We start from the raw sequence: 16,273 nt of genomic DNA on the forward strand, positions 1-16,273 counted from the left end.
TCGACTTATTGTCACCACCTGTCCATACTTCTGGCTATTTCTTCTTTTCCATAGCTCCCACAAGATAATAGCTGGTAACGCTTGTAGAATATGCTGCAGACGATGTACAACTTTTGATGTCCAGCATTTCACAATTGCTTGGTGCAACGACAAACCTTCCATAGTAATTCATGCATTTGTTAGAAAGTAGGTCCATACTCTTGTTGCTGCATCAGATGTAAAAAATAAATGAGGCATTGATTCTTGTTCTTGAGCGCAACACCAACATTTGGATGGCATAGAATAGCCCAATCGTCTCATCCAATCATCTAAAGGCAGTTTTGCTTTCCAAACCTTCCACAAGAAGAAAGATATTTTAAATGGTAATTCTTTTGTCCACAATTTACTGTACGCAATAGCTGGATCATTTCTCTTTCTCAAAATCTCCCAGGCAGACTTCACAGTAAAACTTCCTCTTGTTTCCAACATCCAAAATGGTTTATCCAAAATATCATATGCAACTAGAGGCTTTATGTTCTCTATGATATGTGTAGCATACTCCTCTGGCTATAACTCCTTTAATTTGTCTACATCCCATGCACCTTCATGTACCACATCGTGCACATTATTAACAGATTCATCAATGACCAAATCTGGAGGAGTAATAAAATATAATGATCCAAGCCCCGTCCAGTTTTCATACCAAAAGAGAGAGGAACCCATTCTTGGATGCCAACCAATTTGATGTTCGACAATATCCCTGCATTCTATCATCTTTCTCCATATATGAGATCCACGACGCCAAGGGACAATAATAGGATTGAGTTTCTTGCAATATTTTTGACTCACGAACGAACTCCACAGGGTAGGTTTCGTTCTAAAATTCCACCACAACTTACAGAATAATGCTTTGGAGACATCATGAAGAGATATAAAACCTATTACTCCCTTATCACATGGAAGACATAGGTTAGCCCAAGAAGACCAATGTCTACTCGTTTCACCCACAGTACTACTCCAGAAGAATTGTGCAAACATCTTATGCAACTTGTTTATAACATTTGTAGGGGGGTTCACAATAGATAGTAGATGAATAGGCATACTTTGCAGAACATGCGAGATCAAAATATATCTTCCTCTGATTGAGAGTAGTTTACCTTTCCATGCCTGTAACTTGTCCATAACTTTGGTGAGTAAATTTTGGTAATGATCCATCTTTCGTTTTGTATAAAAAATAGGACACCCAAGGTAAGTAAAGGGAAAATCTTGCCTGTTAATCCCAGATATCTTCTCAACCTTATTTACCACCTCTACATGAGTATTATGGTTCAAATATACAGCAAATTGCAAATAAAACAAAATTGCTGAAAAATTTAAATGCCTAGAACAATTGTAAATTCTGCCAAGCTACCCAGGGACTTGGCGGGCTCGAGATGGTGTAGCAGTCTAGTTTCTGAGAACAACTCCTTTTGCCACGGTTTGAATTGAGAGGCCTTCTTCCTCCTCCTCCTCCTCCTCAATTATGGCACCGCAGTCCATATCCTCATCTTCCAATAACAGATCCTTCAGCCCAGCTAGTGCTTCTTCTTCGGCAGTTCCCCATATTGTGTCTGCCTGATGGAAAGCCTATTCCAAATGGGGTATCGGTTGTTCAAAAGGCTAATACGGTCCACGCCATGGAGGTGACCATTCCCTGTACTCATACCATATATATTAGTATCCGAGCCCAAAGGTGGTACCATGATTTTTCTGCCGTACCTGGAGGTTCTTTCCCAACCCTTTTTTGGGTTCATATTTGGACCATGCTAGTATGCTTTCTATTTTATATATCCACCATTTATCTTTCTCGACGGAATTGACCCGTTCAATGTGATGGTAGGTTTCCCCTCCTAACCTTCTTCTATGTCCAATGGCTGGGATGGTTTGACTGGTGTAGATGGGGTTACTCCCATCTCCATGAATGATTACTTCTTGGCGGTTCCATTCGAACTTTACGGCTTGGTGTAGTGAGGAGGGCATGGCTCCAGCAGCATGGATCCATGGGCGGCCCAACAAAAGATTATATGAGGATGGTATGCAAGCACTTGGAATTCAACATCGAACCAAGTTGGTCTCATCTATAGGCAAAGGTTGATTTCCCCGATCGTGGCCCTCTAGGACCCATCGAAAGCCTTCACATTCATGCTTCCAGTCCGTATTTCATGGAAACCTTTATCCAACCTTTTTAAGGTGTCTAACGGACAAATGTTTAGACTCGAACCTCCATCAACCAGGACCTTGTCAATGAAATTGTCTTCAAATTGTACCGTAATGTGCAAGGCTCAATTGTGATTCAGACCTTCAGGTGGCAACTCATCTTCGTGGAAGATAATCTTATGGCTTTGTAGCACCTGACTGACCATGTTGTCCATTTCTCCACTGGTGATATTATTAGGTACATAAGCCTCGCTCAGTACTTTCATCAAGGCGTTTTTGTGTGCCTCTAAATTCTGCAATAGTGATAGGATTATGAGCAGGGACTTTGTTGAGGTGTTCAACAATAGAATACTCTTTCGCATGTACTTCTTTCACAAGTCATTCGGTCCGGTCTCAATGACAGGCTGCCTAGAAGTGGCATCCTTACTTGAACCTCCCAAGTGTTCAGGTGTGTAGACTCTCTAGTTCTAGTCATCCCTTGTGCAGCGTCAGATTCTTCTATCTTAGTCTTCCCTTTTCGTCGAGCCTCGGCAACATAATCCCAGGGTATCACATTTGAGTTGAATGGGGGTGTGGTTGATATTGTCATAGTAACAGGTGTGACCACTTCTACCTCAAATGGAGCGAAGGTGGATGCGGGCAGAGCTACTTCCACCTCGAATGGAACTGATGTAGTTACCTCAACGTCAATAGGTGCCTGAGTCTGAACCACGATAGGATTAAGTGTGACAACAACCTTAAAGTAATCACCTTCTCGGATAAGACCAATTGACCCCTCAGGGTCCCATTCCTCATTTGTTTCTATAACATTTATATTGTCACCTCTATGATCAAGGAGGGGATTGTCGCGGACATTAGGTGCGTCTTCCTTTGCTTGTATGACCTTGTTGTCAATGAGTGTATGGATCTTATCCTTCAATGTTCAGCACTCAGCAGTGGTGTGACCTTTCATACCGGAGTGGTATGCACAAGTTTTGTTTGGATTGACCCATTAGAATGGATTTTCTAGCGCCACAGCGGAAATAGGAGTGACGTAACCTGCGGCCTATAACCTTTAATACAATTAGTTGATGGGCTCAGCAATAGCGTTGTATTGTCTAGGTGGCTTGCGGTCAAAATTGTGTCTTGGTCTTAGATAATTTTGGCGAGTTGGTGGTGACTGGAAGTGGGATGTTTGGGAATTATAGGTATGATGGACAGCGGCTGGTTGGGAATATCTGGGAGATGAAGGTTGATATGTAGGTTGTGATGCTTGGTATGTAGGTGGAGGTGGTTGATAGGTGGGTGGAGATACTTGATATATAGGTAGAGGTGTATGGTATGTGGGTAGGGGTGTTTGGTAAGTGAGTGGAGTTTTTGGGCCCTGGGCTATCATCACTGCCCCAACATATCTTTTCTTCGATATGCCACCTGATTGGAGTGCCTTATTTGTGGCTTGCAATGCCTCAAAATTTGTTACCATCCCGCTCTTGATTCCTTCCTTGATCCTTTCCCCGAGCTTGATAATGTCAGAGAATTTGTGATTTTCGATGACCATTAGTCTCTCATAATATTGTGGATCATGTGCTCTAACGAAGAATTTATTCATCTGTTCTTCGTCCAAAGCGGGCCTGACCTTGGCGGCTTTCGACCTCCAACGAGTAGCATATTCGCAAAAAGTCTTAGTAGGCTTCTTCTTGAGATTCTGGATGTAGAAGACATCAGGTGCATTTTCTGTGTTGAACCTGAACCGATCCATGAAATCTAACACCATGCTTACCCAATTAGACCATTTCTTTGGATTCTAGCTGATATACCAAGACAATGCATCCCCAGTAAGGCTCCTCATAAATAGCTTCATCTGAATCTTTTCATATTTTCCAACCCCGACCAGCTTATCACAGTAAGTCCTTAGGTGAACCCTGGGATCACCTGTACCATCAAACATTTCGAACTTGGGAGGTTTGTACCCCTCTAGCAGTTCCACATCGGGCTGTATGCACAGATCTTTGTAGTTCAAACCTTCTATTCCTTTATCGCCTTCAACACCTTGAACTCGGCTTATTAGCTTCTTGAGTTCTTCGGCCATATTCTTAATGAGTAGGTCCTTTTCAGAGGATTCTGGTGCACAGGAGATTGGCTGGGTAGAATGTGGTATAGTTTCCACGTATATGGGATTGCTCTGATAGGTGTCAGGGATTAAGGTATAGTGATGGTCATTAGCGGAGTTTTGTGGATCGGGAATGAGTGGTGGTATATTTTGGGGAATGTGGTAAGTGGTGGTTGGTGGGTATGGAATTGGTTGATGATGTTGTTATGGGGGAGTTGGTACCGGCAATGGATTGACATTTTGAGGTGGAGTTGCATATTGATTTGGTATGGTAGGATTTTGTGGTTGTTGGTTTTGTGTGTTTTGAGGAGGTGTTGGGTTCTTTGCATTTTGTTGGTGGATATCAGGGACATTGACGATGAGTGACAAGTTTTCCAAATTTCGGACATGCTCAAGTTCTCATTGCAGTTCTAATATCTTTTGCTCAAGTCTCAAAAGCAGGTCATTTGGGGCCGGAGTACTACGGCCATCGGAAGACTCTACGTTCTCAATGTTTTCCTTTCGGATTCCACTTAAGTCGTCCATCTTTGATTTCCCTCTGCTTTTTGTCTTTCTTGGAGGAGGAAGAGGTAGAGGGCCTTTAGATCTGGTATGATATGTTGATGAGGCCAGTATGGATGAACCAACCTATGGGGATGGGAAAAATAATAATAAAAGTAAACAAAACAAAAGGCAACAAGTTAGTAGGGATCCTGAAATGTTTGCAGTATTTAAACACATAGTGCGAGATATAAGCTCGTATCCTAATTTGAGAGCCTCGTTGTTCCCAAGGTAGGCCTAGCAACAAATAAATTTAGAGAACTTCAAATGCTAATAAATGCTTTATTTCATAATATAAAAGTAGACGAATCCAAAAACGACACTAACATAATAATAAAACAATTATTGGCACTTGGCCTTATTACATTTTAATAAAACAAGTAAATCTAATCTACTTGGTCCCAGAAGGACCTTCCCCAGATTCGATCTTCCGGACTCCATCAAACAGATCTCCCAGCTCTCGCAGTCCTAGCAGCAAGTAGGCTCAGGCCATATGTCCTCCCTCGGCTCCTTCAGCATTCTGACAGTTTCAATCCTTTTTATGACTTTGCCCTCCAGCTCCACTATTCCTCACTCAAGGTATTCCAGTTTTCTGTTGGATGTGTCCGCCATCTCTTTCATTTACTCGATAAACCTCATGTTCCTCTCATGTATATCCCGATGCTCATTCTCAGAGTCGTGGACTCTCTTGCGCAGCCTGTTGTATTTGAGTTGGGCTTCAGCTTCCTCATCTATGATTCTGTTCCCTCGACCAGTCCCTGGTATCACCGTCCCATTTAGATTGTCCTCCAACCATACAGGTAGAGAGGCTCACACCCCACATGATATATGTATGGCTCAACAGTGCTTTTCTCCACAATGATTTTATGGTGCCACATGTTCTGAGCTTGGCACTTATAAGGTATGTCATCGTCTTGGAAATCTGCCCTGAAGTGACTCATCTTGACAACCCTTGGTACAACTTGTTTCCTACCTGCTTGCCTCATAACTCGTATAGGGACATATGGGTATATCCCTCTCAAAACTTGTTTGTTCAGTACTACTAACTATTATAGGAGGATGTCCCCCCTCAGGACTACCAATAGCTTCGGTTGTTGAATCTAGTGCAATAAAAGAGGCTCTCGAAAGAGAGCTTTCGACCTTTCTTTCTTCCTTTGGAAATAGGGAAGTTAGAAGGGATGTATTGGAAGGGACAATAAGGAAACTCGACTTGAACAGTGCGTCCCCAAAAAAGCATAGGCACCCTAGTCTCAGGATTTGGTTCTTATACTCACTCGTAAATGATTGGTGTCAGAATTTCTCACTAATCAAGATGTACCCAATTCAGTGATGACACTGCTGATCAACACCAAATGCGGAGCATACCTGGACCTGATAATGAACTCGTCTGTTGGAAACCATTCAAACATCCACTGCACCTGTTCCTTAGTCAGATTGTCGAAGAACTCTACTCAATCGCTGGCACTTTTCGGTTGAGCAAATCTGTTCGGAATGTAGGTCATCTGCTTAGGGTGATGGAACTCAATGTGGTCATTCCCAGCCCTTCGCGGAAATTCTTGGTGATAGCGACCCTTTTAGAGATGTTCCAACAACCATAACTGCAGCAGTAAGTTGCAACCCTCGAAATGCTGGACCCTTCTTTGACAGCGCTCCAGGGTCCTATAGATATCAGCTATGATCGTAGGACTATGGTATATGTTCGTCCATTAATCCCCTCCATCAGAGTTTTGGCAGACCTAGTGTGAATTCTTCTCTTTTTCATTGGGAACACTATCATCCCTAGAAAGCACGCAATGAACACGAACACTCTACGATGGATGTGACCTAGTGAAGTGAGGGCAATCTCATCATGATTAGTGCGGAAAGACTTGCTATGGCCATACCTCTCGTAGAGATATTCGAAAGGTATGTAAGAGTCCTTCAGGCACACTAGGTCGACATTCTTTTTCAACCCCATCATCTTCAAAAAAAAACCTGCCTGTACAGTTTTCTGGCACCAAAAGCTTGGGACTGTCCTAAGTCAACCTCGCAAGTCCTCTTATTTCCTCTAGGAGCAGTGTCATTTCCATGTCACCAAAGCGGAACACAGCTCTTTCACTATCCTATAATAGGGTAGCAACCTCGATCAACTTTTTGTTTGGTTCAATAACTAGCAGGGAAGGCAAGTTACCCAGTTACTTTTTCACATGCTTCTTGTCCCTTGAGGAAAGATCTTCCCACCAATCAAGCAACAATGGAGAGATATTGCTAACCATACCGAATCTGGGAACTTCGTGCCTAATTTTCTGCAAAACAAAAGGGGTAGGCCTTACCCCCACCGGACTCGACTATTTATACATTTATGATCAGCATATCGGCATTTAGTCCTCCAAATTAATGCACAGAACATGATTGCGTCCGTTGGGATTATGGAAAACCCGATGGACTTTGGATAAGGCTTATGTTAAAGGATGTGGACAACATAACTGATCTAACTAGGTTTGACCATGATGCATGCACAATTTAAACAGAGTAAGGTTTCTATTGGGGTTTTAGACTGGTACCCTCAAGCGGACAACTTGAGGGGGAAGGCATGGAACCGTCGACTGCACCACTGATCGACTGGTTTTACCGCAAATAAGCCTTTCCAAATTTAAGGGTAATAAATAGGAAGAGCGCAACTACTCCTTAAAGCGTTGCTATAGGATTTGATATGCACGAGTGGAATGTGATATGGAGCATGATTTATACAGTAGTTAATAACATGTAGGCAAGTATTTTCACGTAAGGAAAAATAAATACAGCATTTAAATAATTGAAAAGACAATTATAACGAAAGGAAAACAAAGATATAAGTCAGTTTCTAGGGTAATAAAGAAATCATAAATGCTTGAAAAATAGACAGTTAAATTCAAGTAAGGGAGCAGGGTACAGGATAATCATGCTTGGACAAATTTGTAAAGACAAGTTTGTTATGGTAAGAGCCTAAAAAAATCCCCAGCAAAGTCGCCATGCTGTCGCGCACCCTTTTTCCTCGACGGGGAGAAGTCCAGGTTTCGACATTCATGGGGGCAACAACTCATTTCCTTTTGGGATTTAGGTATTTGAAGAGTCGCCACCTAACGGATTATGGTGCGTTAGGTCACCTAGAGTGATTAACTCTTGAGTTGGTTTGCATTACCAGAGATTAGGGTAAGGGCTCAAAGTAATCTCGAGGGAAAGGTGTTAGGCACCCGTTTTGGTCCACAACTGTGGGTCCCAGTCAAACTTATATTTACAAATTAGTCCATATGAATAGTTGAATCAAATAAGTTACAAGTAAAGCACATTGGATAGTTCAAGTAGTAAGATAATGGTTTAAACAAGTTGTAGAAGACAAAAAGTTTAGAATAGAGAAAAGATTAGGTAAAAAGAGGTCCTAGGTTGTTTGTCCTATAGGATCACCCCACACAATGTCCGGTAAACACTCCTCAATGAGGGGCTACACGTGACATTAATGCGTAGTCATCATATCCCATGTATACCCTTCTCATCCCCTTATTAGTCATGCAAAGCGAGTGTTTGGTCATTGATTCCTATTGCATGCTGCTATGCATCCCTTCTTAATAGTCCCGAAGGGTGTTAGGACCTCTACCTATAGGTGGTTCTAGATGTACCCCTAAGGTTTTATAAGGCGAAAATTCTAGGGTGACAGTCAAAACATTTAGGACTTTCACATAATGGGAGCAATTAAGAGGCTCACAGTTTCCTCCTCAAACAAACATAAAAGCAGCATGACTCAAACACAGTAAAGGTATTGATTAACTAAAGTCATAAAGTAGGATCTCTAAGTGAATATGCAGAAATAGACCAAACTTTAATACCCAGAAATTATAACCTAGTAGCTGCCTAGGAATTCCCTATGTTTAAAAGCTTATTAGAATCAAAAACATTAAACGATGGAAACAGCTTCAGGGAAATGCAGGTTTTGAAAATGCCCTAAGGCTTGCCTATATGTATTATATTGGGTCTATATTAATGCAGAAACAAACATGTTATCGAAACAGACTCCTTTAATACCCATAAGCATGGTATCTAATACAATTTTGAAAGGACTTGATTCAGGAAATGCCATCGCTTAATAGACCAACTTTAGAAATGAATTAGGCGTAATAAGAATGATTTATTAGGCTAAATTAAATTTCTAGACAGAATTGCGAGTATACATCCCTATAGATATGATATCTATGAGTGTTACTGTTTTTAGCAACGTACATAAAAGCTGATTAAAATTGAATCAGAGTCGAATCTTATAAGCATGGCATCTACTAATTTTAGACATGATTATCAGAATCTATGAACATGGTTTCTATCATGACAAAATGCAGAACCTTATGAGCATGATTTCTACTTGATGCAAACGTCATTGGAAGTGAAACCTTATAGGCAAGATTTCTATTTGATGCAAAAGAAATTAGAAGTAAAATCCTATATGCATGATTTCTACTATGCAAAAGCAATAAGATTCAAAATATCAAACCTATGAGTATGTTTTCTACTTGCACAAGCAGTCAGATTTCAATAACAAGGTCCTAAGAGCAGGATCTCTATCCATATTACCCCATAAAGTATACATCTACCTATAGGTGGTTCTAGATGTACCCCTAAGTTTTTTAAAGGAAAAAATTCTAGGGTGACATTCAAAACATTTAGGACTTTCACATAATGGGAGCAATTAAGAGGCTCACAGTTTCCTCCTCAAACAAACATACAAGCAGCACAACTCAAACACAGTTAAGGTCTTGATTAACTAAAGTCCTAAAGTAGTATCTCTAAGTCAATATGCAGAAATAGATCAAACCTTTATACCCAGAAATTATAACCTAATAGCTGCCTAGGAATTCCCTTTCTTTAAAAGCTTATTAGAATCAGAAACATTAAGCGATGGAAACAGCTTTAGGGAAATGCAGGTTTTGAAAATGCCCTAAGGCTTGCCTATATGTAGTATATTGTATCTATATTAATGCAAAAGCAAACATGTTATCGAAACAGACTCCTTTAATACCTATATGCGTGGTATCTAATGCAATTTTGAAAGGACTTGATTCAGGAAATGCCATCGCTTAATAAGACCAACTTTAGAAATGAACTAGGCGTAATAAGATTGATTTATTAAGCTAAATTGAATTTCCAGACAGAATTGCTAGTATAGATCCCTATAGACATGATATCTATGCGTTTTACTACTTTTAGCAACGTACAGAAAAGCTGATTAAAACTGAATAGGAGTCGAATCTTATAAGCATGGCATCTACTGATTTTAGATATGATTATTGGAATCTATGGACATGGTTTCTATCATGACAAAATACAGAACCTTATGAGCACGATTTCTACTTGATGTAAATGACACCGAAAGTGAAACATTATAGGCAAGATTTCTATTTGATGTAAGCGAAATTAGAAGTGAAATCCTATAGGCATGATTTCTATTACGCAAAAGCAATCAGATTCAAAAGAGCAAACCTATGAGCATGTATTTTACTTACACAAGCAGTCAGATTTCAATAACAAGGTCCTAAGAGCAGGATCTCTATCCATATTACCCCATAAAGTATACATCTACCTATAGGTGGTTCTAGACGTACCTCTAAGGTTTTAAAAGGCAAAAATTCTAGGGTGACAGTCAAAACATTTAGGACTTTCACATAATGGGAGCAATTAAGAGGCTCACAGTTTCCTCCTCAAAAAAACATATAAGTAGCAAGACTCAAACACAGTTAAGGTATTGATTAACTAATATCCTAAAGCAGGATCTCTAAGTGAATAAGTAGAAACAGACCAAACTTTTATATCAAGAATTACAACCTAGTAGTTGTCTAGGAATTCCCTTTGTTTAAAAGTTTATTAGAATCAAAAACATTAAATGATGGAAACAGCTTCAGGGAAATGCAGGTTTTGAAAATGCCCTAAGGCTTGCCTATATGCGATATACTATGTCTATATTAATGCAGAAAAAAACATGTTATCGAAACAGACTCCTTTAATACCTATAAGCATGGTATCTAATGCAATTTTGAAAGGACTTGATTCAGGAAATGCCATCGCTTAATAAAACCAACTTTAGAAATGAATTAGGCGTAATAAGAATGATTTATTAGGCTAAATTGAATTTCCAGACAGAATTGCGAGTATAGATCCCTATAGATATGATATCTATGAGTGTTACTGTTTTTACCAACGTACAGAAAAGCTGATTAAAATTGAATCGGAGTCGAATCTTATAAGCATGGCATCTACTGATTTTAGACATGATTATCAGAATCTATGAACATGAATCAAATAAATGAATTATCAAAACAATAGTTTCTGAAATAATTATTGAGGATTTTATAGATAAAAAGGGGAGAAAATAAATCAATTTAAACCCTTAAAATTATGGAAAAAATAATAAAAACCTTGTGCATGCTTATAGATGTATATAAATTCTATGTTGAAGGCATTATGCATATTTAAAATATATAGAAAAGAATTGGGTATCAACAGTGCTTATTCCTCTTGGAGCCTAACTCCTTATTAACGGGGGTCCTCGAGGTCGGGTACCACCTGGGGACCGATGATAACGTCGTGGGCCTTTTAGAGCCTAACTTCTCGCCGATGAAAGTCCTTGAGGTCGGGTACCACCTCGGGACTGGCGAAGGTGCTTTTGGCTTCCTAGAGCCTAATTTCTTCCTGATGAAGGTCCTCGAGGTCGGGTACCACCTCGGAACTGGCGATGATGTCGTCGGCTTCTTAAAGCCTAACTTCTATTTGATGGAGGTCCTCGAGGTTGGGTACCACCTCGGAACTGGTGATGATGTCGTCGGTGTCACGACCCAAACTGGAGGGCCATGACTAGCACCCGACCATACTTGCCGAGCACCAACGTACATTTTATCTAACCTTCTTTATTATCTTTTAGGGCCGACGAGATCAATATAATTGGTAGACATGGATCGTGGACAACTAACAACAAAAGATAATGACATGAATAGACATAACATGGGATGACCAGACAATCAAGAAACTATATATAAGGTACGAGCTACCACGCTACCATGAAAGACTATACAACAAAAATCAACCGACAATGCATACCAAACTATACATGAGTCGACACTTCTCTATGAGCCTCTAAAGGAACATATGTGCTGCAACAGGGCCCCGACATACCCATAATGTCTATAACAAAAATGCATACCAAGACCACGGCAAGTCCGAAGAAAGGATCTCGCCAATCATCGTTGAATATACCGCCTACTATAGTGGGGGAGCTGCGTCTGGCTGTCCATCAGGACCTGTAGCACAACATGCAGCGTCCATAAATAAAAGGACGTCAGTACGAATAAAGTACTGAGTATGTAAGGTAGGGAACCATAAGTACGAACAGTAATGTAAGTAGGGATAGAGAATATACAACCTGTAATGTCTGGGTACCTCTGAGGGCTACTGACATGCAATGCATGATACATATGTATAAATGCATAAACTTTTAAAACATACGCCTCTATGGGCATCATCATCATCATCATATCATACCCGGCTGTAATAGGCTCGGTAAAAACATACCCGGCCATCATAAGGCTCGGTAGAATCGTACCCGGCCACGTGGAGCTTGGTAAAACCTAACTTATCAGTGGTTGCATAATAGGTGACGTACCCGGCCGACTATAGCGCAGCTCGGTAGAGTAAAATATATACATATATAATACTGCATACTCGACTCATAGAATCACGTTCTAAACCTTTCGGAGTGACGTAAGGTCGGTATCCTTTGTACACGTTATTAGGACTAACTCTTCACTATGAACCTTATAAGAATTAGGAAGTACCAACAACATTGATAATATAATAATAAGAGAAGCAACATCAACATTAATCGTTCCATAAGAGGGGAAATAATGTAAGTACTGCTAACTTCTAATAGTAGAGTATCTTTGGAAGCTCGTTCATTACATTATGTATAATTGGAGTCGTGCAAAAGAAGGAAAGGGATAGCCTCACATACCTTGTTTATACTACCCAACCTCAAGCTATGCAAATGTCAAGACTCCGTAGTCTACAATAGGAGAAATGACATTATCGTTAACGTTTAAGCGTCGTAACTATTATGTACCGATCACAACCTATTTTATGATGAAACGGACAACACCTACACTATTTATATGACTTCCACAAGTGAAAACAATCACCAAACAGCCCAAACAACATCAATGTTAATCATATTGAACCTCCCAAAATAGTCCACCAACCGATAACATTACTACCAAGCCTTTCGATATATATTCCATAAGTTCTAGCTTCAATGACTTAGCCGCAACTTGGATAATCTTAAATATATATAGAGTAAGAGGTTCCTTACCTTTATACAGAAAGAACAACTCCAATTTGACCTTAATTTTCCATAAAATATCCCTCCAATGTAGCGCCACGGGATTCCCGACACTTGATTTGTGTTGTTTGCCCTTTGTTTGGGTATTGAATATTGAGAGAACCTTGAGAGGATGTTCCTAGGGTTCTATGATCTGAATATCGTGAAACAAATGACTTAAAACGGGTTGGAGGCATCATATATATACCCAAATGTCTTAAACTGCCTAAGTGGGCCCCATAGAGAGGTGTTTGGCGCAGTCTCACAAAAATGCAAATATCTATCTACTCCGAGATCATATCGATGAATGGTTTAATGAGTTGGAAACTAGACTCATAGATCTTCAATATTTTGGGTAGATTATCCCATAATTCGAAATAAATTGGGAGACAATCTTAGTAACATTTGACCTAATGTTTAAGTAAAATTATGAACCTAAGTTGTGACAACTTTTGTCTCATAACTCGTTTGACTTCAAGACTTATAATACGGATATTATATGATTCAAATACCTTAAAACACTACCTCTTGAGTGTATTAAGCACCTCTAGGTTTATTCAAAAATACGGTTGACAACATCCTTGATTCGTTTAACTTCTAATACTTGTTAACCACCCTTGTACACCTTTGTATCATTTAAGACTAATAGGATTAACTTCTTATCATCTTAAAGATAATATGTTCATGGATTTACGTTGAATACCTTATGGCATGAGCTAATATACGTGAATATGGGTTGTAACACCCTCCCCCCTTAGGAACATTCGTCCTCGAATGTAAGGGTCTATGGGGAGTCCAAATCATCGTGGATTCCAACGGAAATTTCCGATTAATTTTCCCCTATAAAATGGTCACTAGCAAAACTTGCAAGTAGTTAATCCCAACATATGGCCTCACAAGGATACACAAAGCATTATGGATATTTACATTATCTGCATATCACTATTTTGTATTAAGGAAGAGTATTCTCAAGTTATTGCTTACCTCATAGAGCCATTTCACCTTCCAATGTATCCTGTGTTCCACCAGCATCCTTGTTATCTTCATTCTGGAATAGGTACGGGTATTTAGACTTCATCTCCTCTTTTGATTCCCATTTCATTTCTTCCATATTCTTGTTCCTCCACAATACTTTGACGTAAGCTACATGTTCTGTTCTCAGCTTGCGGACTTGTCGATCTAATATAGCCACTGGCACTTTTTCATATGATAGGTCATCTGTAACTTGTATATCTTTGATAGGGATGACTCGAGAAGGGTCTCCAATACATTTCCTCAAAATAGATACATGGAATACCCGGTGGACAAATTCCAATTCGGATGGCAATTCTAACTCATAAGCAACATGTCCAATTCGTCGAAGAATTTTATACGGCCCGATATACCTTGGACTCAGTTTACCTTTATTCCCAAAACGCATAACACCCTTCATTGGTGAGATCCTCAGGAAAACCTAATCACCAACCTCAAACTCCAAATCACGACGTCAGACATCGGAATAAGATTTTTGCCTGCTTTGTGCCGTCCTCAATTGCTCCTGTATCACTTTCACCTTCTCAATAGCTTGGTGAATCAAATCTGGACCATATAATTCAGTTTCACCGACTTCGAACCATCCAACTGGTGATCTACATCTCCTCCCGTATAGTGCCTCGTATGGGGCCATTTTAATACTAGAATGGTAGCTATTATTGTAGGCGAATTCTATGAGTGGAATATGATCATCCCAATTCTCTTTAAAATCTAGAACACATGCTCGTAGCATATCTTCCAGTTTTTGAATGGTACGTTCAGCCTGTCCGTCAGTCTGCAGATAAAATGCAGTGTTGAGATTCACTTGTGTGCCTAAACCCTTTTGAAAAAACCTCCAAAATTGAGCTCCTCGGTCTGATATAATAGATACCGGCACACCATGAAGCCTAACAATCTCCTTAATATATAACTTCGCATAATCTTCAGCCGTGTAAGTTCTCTTAACTGGTAGAAAATGGGCACATTTTGTAAGTCGATCAATTATCACCCAGATGGAGTAAAACTTATGATAAGAGCGAGGTAATCCAATAATGAAGTCCATATTAATCACCTCCCACTTCCAGGTCGAAATCTCTATATTCTGAAGCAATCTACCAGGTTTCTGATGTTCTATCTTTACTTGTTGGCAATTGGGACACTGGGCTACAAATTCTGCAATAGACTTCTTCATGTTATCCAACCAATACTGCTCCTTGACATCATGATACATCTTTGTTGAGTCGGGATTGATGAATCTCATTCATAATCTTCTCTCGCAACCCTGCCACATTAGGCACACATAATCGGCCTTGGTATCTCAGTGTCCCTTCTCTTCCGAACTCAAAAGCCATACTTTTACGCTGCTAAATGATCTCTCTTAATCGTACTAAGATAGGATCTTCATATTGCCATGCTTTTACCTCGGCTACCAAAGATGATTCTAATGTATTCTGTACAGTAACACCTCCGTCATCAGAGTCTAACAATCTGATTCTCATATTGGCTAGCTGATGAAGCTCTTTAATCAACCCCCATCTACCTGTCTCAATATGTACTAAGCTTCCCATTGACTTACGGCTAAGAGCGTCTGCCACAACATTGGCTTTACCAGGATGATACAATATCTCGACATCGTAGTCTTTCAGTAATTCAAGCCACCTACGCTGCCTCAAATTCAACTCTTTCTGCTTGAAGATGTATTGTAAACTCTTGTGATCTGTGTAGATGTCAACATGGATGTCGTATAAGTAGTGCTACCATATCTTCAAAGCATATATTACTGCAGCCAATTCCAAATCATGGGTTGGATAATTCTTTTCATGCTTCTTCAATTGTCTTGATGCATAATCAATCACCTTCCCACGCTGCATCAATACACACCCCAAACCTATACCTGAGGCATCACAATATACCACATAACCTTCTGTTCCTTCAGGGAGACTGAGCACTAGTGCGGATGTCAATCGATTCTTCATCTCCTAAAAACTACGTTCACAAGTGTCAGACCACTAGAACTTGGTAGCTTTCTTTGTTAACTTAGTCAATGGTGCTGATATAGAGGAAAACCCTTCTACAAACTGCCTATAATA

The sequence above is a fragment of the Nicotiana tabacum genome, chromosome 5 (genome assembly GCF_000715075.1).
Source record: "Nicotiana tabacum cultivar K326 chromosome 5, ASM71507v2, whole genome shotgun sequence".
Lineage (NCBI taxonomy): Eukaryota > Viridiplantae > Streptophyta > Magnoliopsida > Solanales > Solanaceae > Nicotiana > Nicotiana tabacum.